At 39.1% G+C, this 10,082-nt stretch overlaps 1 pseudogene; it reads left to right on the forward strand.

Annotated features, from left to right (window-relative positions):
- Positions 1–8,652: 8,652 nt before the first annotated feature.
- LOC116904747 lies at positions 8,653–8,761 on the forward strand (annotated as a pseudogene).
- The last annotated feature ends 1,321 nt before the right edge of the window (positions 8,762–10,082 follow it).

Raw genomic sequence — 10,082 nt, forward strand, 5'->3', positions numbered from 1 at the left:
TGCCAATAAATGACCCTGTCTCAAAAACAAGGGGATGGCTCCTGTGCCATGTCATCTGACCTCTCCTCTATCCTCCACACATGAATACATACTCACATTTACACACATTTACATCAATAATAAAGGATTTGGACCCTTTAAATTTTATTTGGAGTGATAAGACTATTTTTTCTCTTCCTATAAAATTAACAGTAATATGGTTTTTATAGATTTTGTACTATAGAAATTTTGATTCTGACATAAAGTATTTCCATGAATAAAATAAGGGCAAATTCCCCAAAACTCAGTCATCTAAGAAGTTAACCTTTTCATATGTCAATGACAATTCCGGGTTGTCACTTACCTGGTGATAAAGTCTAGCTATCCTTTCAAGTTTTTGTGAAAAAAAGTCAAGATAAGAGTTTGCATAACTAACATTAATTTCAAATAGCTTTTAAGTATAATTCACAAAGTTATCTATGGAATTTAAATGTTAGGCAAATGTTCAGATGTGAGCAAGGATAAAAAGTCATCTACGAATCACTGTGCAGAGTATGCAGTCTCATAAATTTTGTAGGTTTATAAATTTTGTAAGGATTTAGAGTACTGCTTCTGGAGCTTGATGTTATTTTCAATGATGTTATTTTCTTCCACCTTTGCTGGTGCCTTAAGACAGAACAAAGAACTACAATCTTCAAGAGGCAAAACACATGAGAGTAAAAAGAAGACAGACTACTGAGAATTTGAAAGGTGGGGTAAGCAACATATTGTTCATTACTAAGTATCCATCACTTCAGAAGTAGAATATGTCAGGTGGATACACCAGTGGGTAATAACCCTGGTTAAGTCAATCAGTATCACTCTTTGCAGCTTGCTAGAAATTGCTTACTGACTCTCCATCCCAGTAAACACTTAAGACTCAGGCTTTCAGTCTCCTGATGTTGAAATAAGGGGGAAACTGGCCTTGGGCCACATTTGTAACTCTACTTTCCTGGACCCCATCAATCACATCTATCCAAATGCCAGTGTGCAGCTGGGTATTACAGATGTTCTGAAGAATCACTCTTTGTTCCACACAAATAGATTTAGGGGACAAATTGCAGAAGACAGAGAAAAGCAAAAAAAAAAAATAGAGGAAATCACTCTTGTGCTAGGAGTATTAGAGACTGATAGAGGAGCCTGTGTTATTACAACGTGATGAGTCTGTGCATATTAAAGCATAATCAGAGGACTAGTATAGCCGCTTTCCATTTCATTGCTCTTTCATTTGCTCTGAGAATCCACAGGACTCGTCATAGGAGAGTTGTCACTTAGAGACTAATCTAGAGCACAGCTATCCTGCCTTTAACTCTGGTGAGTGTTTTTTGCTCTGGTGGGTTCGAATATTTGAAGCACTGGTTTTAATGTATTGGTTTGACATGAAGTGACACTAAAATGATATCCCCGAGGCCTTGGGTTTATTCAGCCAGAAAAACAAGATTCTTTCTTGTTCTTAAAATGAAGAAAATGTAGATACCTACAGTATACTTTGGTTTATTTAAAAAATCATTAAAATGCTTTACATAACACGTGTAATCACTGAATTTTGTACTATATATGTTTGCAGAAATTTAAGTGTACTAGTAGTTTCACCTTTCTATTTATAAAAGAATGGTAAATGTTCTCACTTTTCTTTTTTTTTTAACCAACTACCAATTTCAAATTAGGCAAAGCTAACCTGCAGTTCATATTTGCTTCAATGAATCCCTTAACATCATGCATGGATTATCATAATTAGCTAAAAGTATACACAATTATAACCCAGCAAGCATGATTAACAAATGAACTGGGGATGGAAGGCTTGAAAAATATGTTAACTGTAGTATTAAATCACTTACAGGAACAGTTGATTTAAAATAAAGAAATAATTTCCCAGATGAAGAAAAATGGTAGAAACGGTGGCTTGGGTCCTGGAGGAGAGGCTTAGTAGAGGGTTATTTTAAGAAGAAATTTACTGTTTTACTTGCCTGTCATTTTTGTTCACCTGTTTATCTTCTAACACTCATAATTCATCAATGACAAGAGACCTTACCCTTCTTACATAGTAGCCAGCTGTGTTTAATCATTGTACAGATGGAAAGACACATTGAAACAAAAAAGTACACAGATTCTCCTGTGCTTAAAGCTAATGATCTTCCCTCTGAGTACTTTAAAGATGGTGATAGAATTTTATAGATAACACAAGGACAGCATATGCATTCATAGCTTTCTTGTTTTATTGTTTTTCAAAACAGTGACTATACAGACACACCTTTCTACTCAACTGTGTCAGCCTACGTTTCAAACACTGATTTCTTGTTGTTGTTTTTTCTTCACATTTTAACTTTAAAAAGGTAGGGTTGTAAATGTGAATCCAAAACACCCTGAGATTCTACCATAGACCACTCAGAATGGCTAAGATCAAAAACTCAGGTGACAACAGATGCTGGTGAGGATGTGGAGAAAGAGGAATACTCCTCCACTGTTTGTGGGATTGTAAACTGGTATAACCACTCTAGAAACCAGTCTGAAGATTCCTCAGAAAATTGGACATTGTACTACCTGAGGACCCAGCTATACCTCTACTGGGCATATACCCGAAAGATGCTCCAACATACAGAAAAGACACATGCTCCACTATGTTCATAGAAGCCTTATTTATAAAAGCCAGAAAGTAGAAAGAACCCAGATGCCCTTCAACAGAGGAATGGATACAGAAAATGTGATACATCTACACAATGGAGTACTACTCAGCTATCAAAAACAATGACTTCATGAAATTCATAGGCAAATGGGTTGTGCTAGAAAATATCATCCTGAGTGAGGTAACCCAATCACAGAAAAATACACATGATATGCACTCACTCACTGATAAGTGGATATTAGCCCAAAAGTTCGAATTACCCAAGATGCAATCCACAGAACAAATGAAGCTCAAGAAGGATGACCAAGGTGCAGATGTTTCACTTCTTCTTAAAAGGGGAACAAAAATATTCATAGGAGGGGATATGGAGGCAAAGTTTGGAGCAGAGACTGAAGGAACAGCCATTCAGAGCCTGCCCCACATTTGGCCCATATTTATAAAACCACCAAAACCAGATAAGATAGATGAAGCTAAGAAGTGCATGCTGACAGAAGCTGGAATAGTTGTCTCCTGAGAGGCACAGCCAGAGCATGTCAAATACAGAGAAGAATACTAGCAGCAAAGCATTGAACTGAGAACAGGACATCCATTGAAGGAATCAGAGAAAGGACTGAAAGAGCTGAAGGAGCTTGCAACCCCATAAGAACATCAATACCAACCAACCAGAGCTCCCAGGGACTAAACCACTACTCAAAGACAATACATGGACTGACCCATGGCTCCAAATGCATATGTAGCAGAGGATGGCCTTGTTGGGCACGAAAGGAAGGAGAAGCCCATGGTTCTGCCAACGTTGGACCCCCCAGTGTAAGGGAATATCGGGAGAGGGAGTGAATGGAGAAGGAAACACCCTTATAGAAGAAGGGGAGGAGGATGGGATAGGGGGCTTATGTCTGGGAAACCGGGAAAGGGAATAACATTTGAAATGTAAATTAAAAAATCCAATAAAAGAATAAAAAGTAGGGTTGTTGTTAAACCTCATGTTTAGTTTTCCAGTGAGTAATCTGAAAAGCAGTTTCACAGCCAGAACCTGGCTCTGAGCATATCAAGTATATTGGCTCAAGTCATGCTCAGGTGTATGGTTGGAGTCAGAGCCAGGAGTCTCATCAGTCATGGTGCATCCAGAGGATTCATAGCAGCAGGCACAGACTCAGTTGCCAGTCAATGGTCATGCCAGGCTTCTGTGCACTGAGAGACAAGAAATGAAGCCAATGGCCACTGGTTTGCTAAGGCTCATCTGTCTGCAGTTCTTTTGTCATTCTCTTAAACACTAGCCAGTTCTCGGGAATTAAATCCGAATTTAAAAGGGTTTTGGATAAACTTCTGTAGATGATACAGTGGCATTCAAAATCAATGGTTTCAAAATTCAGGAAAACTAAAGATTTGTATTGTTGACCAATAGTCTATGCTAAGCACGGGCCTTTTTATAGCATCAAGCATATCCAGCATTATCTTTTTCTCTGTGTTATATATTATTATTACTTTAGAGTAAACGTAGTTTTGTCTGGTAGCTCAATATCTGGAGAGCTCTAACCAAAACTGGGTATTTTTATATAAAGTACCATAACCTATTTTTGTTTTACTCTTTATACTAACTATCATACAACTTTTATATTTGGCAATGGTGGGAATTAGAGGTTTACGATGAAACGTTCTGTGATTTTACACTTTAAGTTTCTATTTAAATCTACATTTCATTCCTTTGCAATGTAAACTGATTGGTCTGCTCATAGCTCTTTTGTGATTCTTATATCACGAATATAAGAGTAAGAATTATTACAAAATCTAGCTTGGCTGATTTGACTAAGCATTTAATATTAAAATATATGTGCTAAGTTTGAAGATATTCTATAGTATTTAAAATTATCTTTTATTTTTTTTAATTTTATGTACATTGTAGTTTGGTCTGCACACGGCTGAGTGAGGGGGAGTCAGATCGAATGGAACTTGAGTTACAGATGGTTGTGAACTGCCATGTGGGTGATGGGAATTGAACCCCAGTGCTCTGTAAGAACAGCCAATGCTCTTAACCACTGAGCCATCCATGCATCCCTCCAAAATCATCTTTTAACTGATGAGTAAAATATGAGTCTGATATGCAAGATTCCTTGGGTCCTCAGTGTTATGGGTTGCTTAATGTGGATTCATGACCCTTGGCCATAAAGGCTTCTACTAGAATTGGATGTACTCAAGTCCTCCCTCACAGCATCCTGAACAGAGCTAGGATAAGGTTTGGTGTGTTCCAAGCTCACTCCAAAGTGGAAGCAATTGAGTGGAAAGCTGAAATTCAAGAGTTCCACTGCTCCACAGTTTTCATTTGATTCCAAGACTGGTCTAGGAGCTCAGACTGTGAGGCCTAGCCTGCCCGTGGGAATTTCAATTTTGGTGACTTTTGGTTCTCATCATACTTGCCCTTACCCCAAGCTCCAAAAAACAGCCCTGTGCTAACATTCCAATTCTATTCTCTAGTGAACTGCAAAGTTCCCAGTTCTGTTCCAGGTTAAAGAAGAGACATTGGAAAACATCAGGTGCCTTATATATCTGGTTCCAGAAAGTGGAGAGAGGGTATCCTTGGCCAGCAGAGGTACTAGGATTTTGCTGCACATTGATGTGCCATTTCCTAATGTCTGGACATGATTCTTTCTACCACAAACCAAACTGTTAGGTGCCTCTGTCAGTGTGCCCTTTAGAGTATTAGGAAGAGAGAAAATGTACCTCTTTATTCCTGAACTCTTTAATTCCCTTTTGCATCTTGATACACTGAAAGCACCCCTTATGTGCTTTCTCTTACTTGGTTGAAGCTAGTTTGTTGTGTAAACATATCATCAGCTTGGCTTGGGGAGGAGAGAGGATCGTACTAGAGGATTTCACTAGGCTATCCTATGACTCCTTTACTGGAAAGACCAGTAAGTACAGATACAGTGTTGAAATTAACTCAGATACTCTGGGACTGAGGTCAGAAGATCCCTTGACCCCAAGGGTGGGAGAAACTTTGAAAACACAGGAAACCTTGTCCAAAATGAAATTAGAAAAAAGAAACTTCATATTTCCAATGTAGATTATTATTATATTTGTACATAAGCACTTATAGTGTTTCCTTTGTGGCTAGCATATACTAAAATTATTCCCCATAATGATATAGAAATTAAATTTCATGAGAATTCTGAAATTAGAGCAGTTTCATTGGAAAGTTGTTTCCTGTCATTAACAAAATTCTCTTGAGAAAGATTTAAGGCAGTTTTTCCTCACAAACTAAAACTCAATGTTTAATTAAACTCTTTATAAGAACCCTTTTAAGAAAAATTTAGGTTACAGATCTTAACTTCTTTGAGTTCAGTGTTTTCTCATTGTCTTTTTTGATTACCTCTACAATGATTATTGCCTCTGAAACAAGAAAGAAAATATCCCGTACCAAATTCAGTATTTATTTACAAAATGATTTGTAAATCATTCCAAACAAAGGAAAATTCTAAGAAAAATGTTTAAACAGAACTGGTAATGTAGCTCAGTTAGTCATTAGCTTGCTCAACATGCATGTGATCATGGGTTCATTGCCACCTGGACTGCCAGGAAAAGCAATCCCAATATTTAGGAGATGAAGCCTAGGTGACCGAAGCCTCAAAGTCAACTTCCCTGTGTTGTGAAGCAAGATCTGGACACACATGAATTATATAACACACACACACACACACACACACACACACACACCTTCAAAATATAATAACTAAAACAAAAAGTGACTAGAAACATACTAAGAGACACTTGCTTTGTATTCTATTTTGTATTGGTATTTTATTTTGATTTCAGTTTTAAGGATGGTCTCTCGCCATATCCATGAATTTATGGTCTTGAACTTGAGATGGTTCTGATTCCATCTTATGTGTTCTTGGATGATAGGCAGTGTGCACCAACATGCACATCATCCTAAGTTCTTATCTGTTCTATTTCACATAAAATACAAATATATGTTTATTAGCAAAAAAAGATTAACACTATACTTCTGTTACTATGTTCTAGCAAAACCCAAGTTAAATTATCAACGTACAATGGCTATAAAAGTTTTAGGGGTTTATTTTAGATGGGCAAAGGAAGGATGAGTATTGTAAATGTAAGCAAACATATATCAAAAGTTCTTCCTTCCGTTAACAGGATACAGTTACATTTTCTTTTATGTTCTGATCATTCCTTGGCATTTAATGACTGTTAGTGATTTCTGTTGGGAATGTTGGTAAAACACAAGTTGGAATTAGAAACGGAGATTCTTTCTCTCTGCTTATTTCTTAAAGTTCTTCAGGCCTTTGTGTGGGGTTGAGGCCTCCCAAGCTTTTCTTGGCATGGCTACTGGTGTTTTCCCTGCTCAGCTTCTGTTTAGACAGTTATGTTGGTGAAAATTTACTGGCAGAGCTTCTGACATTACTAGGAGACTCAATCTTTCAGGAAATTCCTTATTTCTGTGATTTTTCAGCCCTTTTGCCCCAATATTCTGCAATATCCTTCACACTTAGGTGTGAAAATTGTTATGTAGATGTCACCATTGGGACTGGTCTCTACAACTCTGAATTTTGGTTGTATTTAGGTTTTTGTAATCATCTCTATCTCTTGCAAAGTGAAGTATCATTGACTAAATGTGAGGACTCTTTTTGCCTGTGGGTGCAAAGACAAATGCTTAAAATATAACTAGGAACCATAGTAATTTAGTAAAGAAGTAGATACAGGTTGTCCTTCAAGCTTCATGACTTCTGGAAAGTTGCCTGGGTTTCTTGTATCAAGCTTGATTTACTTCCTGTGGAACAGATCTTAAGTCCAATTACAGAATTGTTGGTTAGCACCAATGTTTGCATATCAAATACTGTGCTGTTTGTTTTTGTATTTCTTAGTCTGAGTAGGACTGTTGGTTGCTTCACTCCTATAGACATTTTAATGGTGCCTTTAGGTACCTTGCAAGCTAGTCTTCAGGTCAGTTCCAGTCCAGAGGTTTCAATGCCTTGTTTTTCAAGGGTATGATATTTATAGCAATAAATATCTTCCTCAGGGAAGAGCAGATCAATTTGTTATATAATAGCAAATGGTCCACCCTGAAAATATATTCATTCAATTAACATTATACAGACTGAGCAAGCTATATTTATGCATTTAGGAACATATTCTATATACAAATGAACAAAGACCATAGATTTGAAAGAAAGCAAGAGAGATCGTTGGGAATGTTTCAGAGGAAAAGGAAGAATGAATGATGTAATTATATTATAATTGCAAGCAGTAAGTAATTTTTAAGAGAAGGAAAATATAGAAAGGAAATTCAACTTTTTTTCAGTTAAAATGAAGCAAGAGAAGAAAAAGACCTCTCTTTGCACATGCTTCTTCTCCTCACTCTGCTAAGAAATGTTGACTTTTTTTCCTTTTGGATTCTCACACTGTCTCAAATGATAGGCATTACTATTCCCACTTTCTTATCTGTGATTTTTATCAATCCCTATCAACAGCAGGGTTTGGCAGTTTCTGATCCACCTATGCACTCATGGGCTACAGAGGAAAAGATGCACTAGTGGTAAATAACTCACTTGTTAAGGATTGTTGAGGTCCTTGGCACATTGTACCCATTGTAACAAGCAGTAGGGAGCTAATGGTTGCCACTAAACTATTGTGCTTTTGACTTTCCATTAAGGGCCTTCAGTCAGCTTGAGAGTGAAGCAGGAATGGATGACCTATTCTTGTTCTATACTCTCACAAATGGCAACTGCCTGTAACCCTCATTCAGAATGCTCTTTCAGTTGATGGATGGAAATTCCTTTTTTTTTTTTTTTGCTATAAAAAGCCAAGAAATCTCTGTGTCTAACTTAAGTTATTTTGTTTGGTGACTGTGTTTTATCTTCCTAAATATCTGCAAGGTTCTTTTGTTATGAGACTAAAACAAAGCCATTTAGATACATGTATCAAAATCCAGATGTCTAGAACTCACAACTAATATAGCTATGTTGCCTGAGACTGGGCTTTTAAAAGCATTTGCATACCCTGCCTCTAGAAGCTTTTCAGGTGTGGCTGCTGTGTCACTGTGCTTCTGAAGGTGGCAGAGAGGAGAGTCTATGCTCAGTGTTCTGACCTGTCTGAATGATTAACAGACTAGCAATCCCTTAAAAAGAACCCAAGAGTTAGACAACCACTGGACTGATGCCATGGGGCCTGGTCAGTGAGCTAGGCTGAGATGACCACCAGTCCAGCTCTACACAGGCCTAGACAGGCTTCTAGGACAAGGTGCAACCTGCAGACTCAAAGTCTGTCCAGGATCTCATTCCCCTAGGCAGGAGTGAGCCCAGGACAGTGGCCTCACATGCGGCCACGTGGGCAGGTCAGGGGAGAAGTGTACCTAAGATGACCACCAGACCATACCATGGGGCCTGGTAAGGGAGCTAGCCTCAGATGAACACCAGTCTGGTAACGTAATGCATGAGCAGGGAATAGTCTTCCTGAGACTACTCCTGAGATGACCCCAGACACTCAGAATTGTCAGGGAACCACTAAAAGTAGCAAGTAGGTTGTGAAGAAATGGAAGAGAATGGGAAACAGAAGGATATGGGCACAATAAGGAAAATCAGTTGGAAAGTGGAGGACAGCAAGGAACAATCTGCAGTGAGTAGCTGGTGGTCCCACCTGGGACCATGATGGGATCTTGCCATGTGCTGCCATTGGGGGCTAAGTATGGAAATGTGACTCGGAAGCATCAGGGGTCTATAAACACGAAAGGCCAAGTGGACAGTTTTAGCCTTGGTTGCCACCCGAGGACACTTTGCTATCTAAGGGCTGTGCAGAACTAACTCCACCCCTCACCTAGGCATCATGTGAGATTTGGCTCTGGAGGCATAAGACAAAGAGAGTTGACTCTAGTCTAAGCCACAGGCAGTACACAGGAGAGCAGGCCTACACATTGCAGGGAGTTTCAGGAGAACCAGCCCCAAGAATATGAGTGTGGGATAGCTCTTCGTACCATATATCTTTCTTGAGATGGCTTGGACAAGGGAGAGACACCCTTCTCACCTCTTACTACTTACAACTACCACTAGGCAGTGGGACCCTACCCTGTTGTCAAGAAAGCAAGAGAGCTGTCCCTGTCCCTTACCTGGGCAGCACAGTAGAGCTGACCCTGATGGCAGAGACTGGCTCCAATGGTGTGAGCATGGGAAAGCTATCCACACAACTTCTCTGCCCTGTACTGAAATGAGCAAGAGAAAGATATCCCTCTATTGTGCTCCTTGTCACCTACCAAGGTCAGGAGACTTGTCCTGAGGTCATCAGAGGGAGGACTGCTCCTTCCTGCTGCTGCAAGGCCACTTACCTGCTGTTACCTCCCTGCTGTGCAGGGAGAATAGTCCCTGCACCTTACCTGAGCAGCACAGTAGAGCCCTGGATGTGGGGATTGCTTGTGAGCCAGCCCATACCATGGCAG

Source organism: Rattus rattus, chromosome 6, assembly GCF_011064425.1.
Source record: "Rattus rattus isolate New Zealand chromosome 6, Rrattus_CSIRO_v1, whole genome shotgun sequence".
NCBI classification, from domain to species: Eukaryota; Metazoa; Chordata; class Mammalia; order Rodentia; family Muridae; genus Rattus; species Rattus rattus.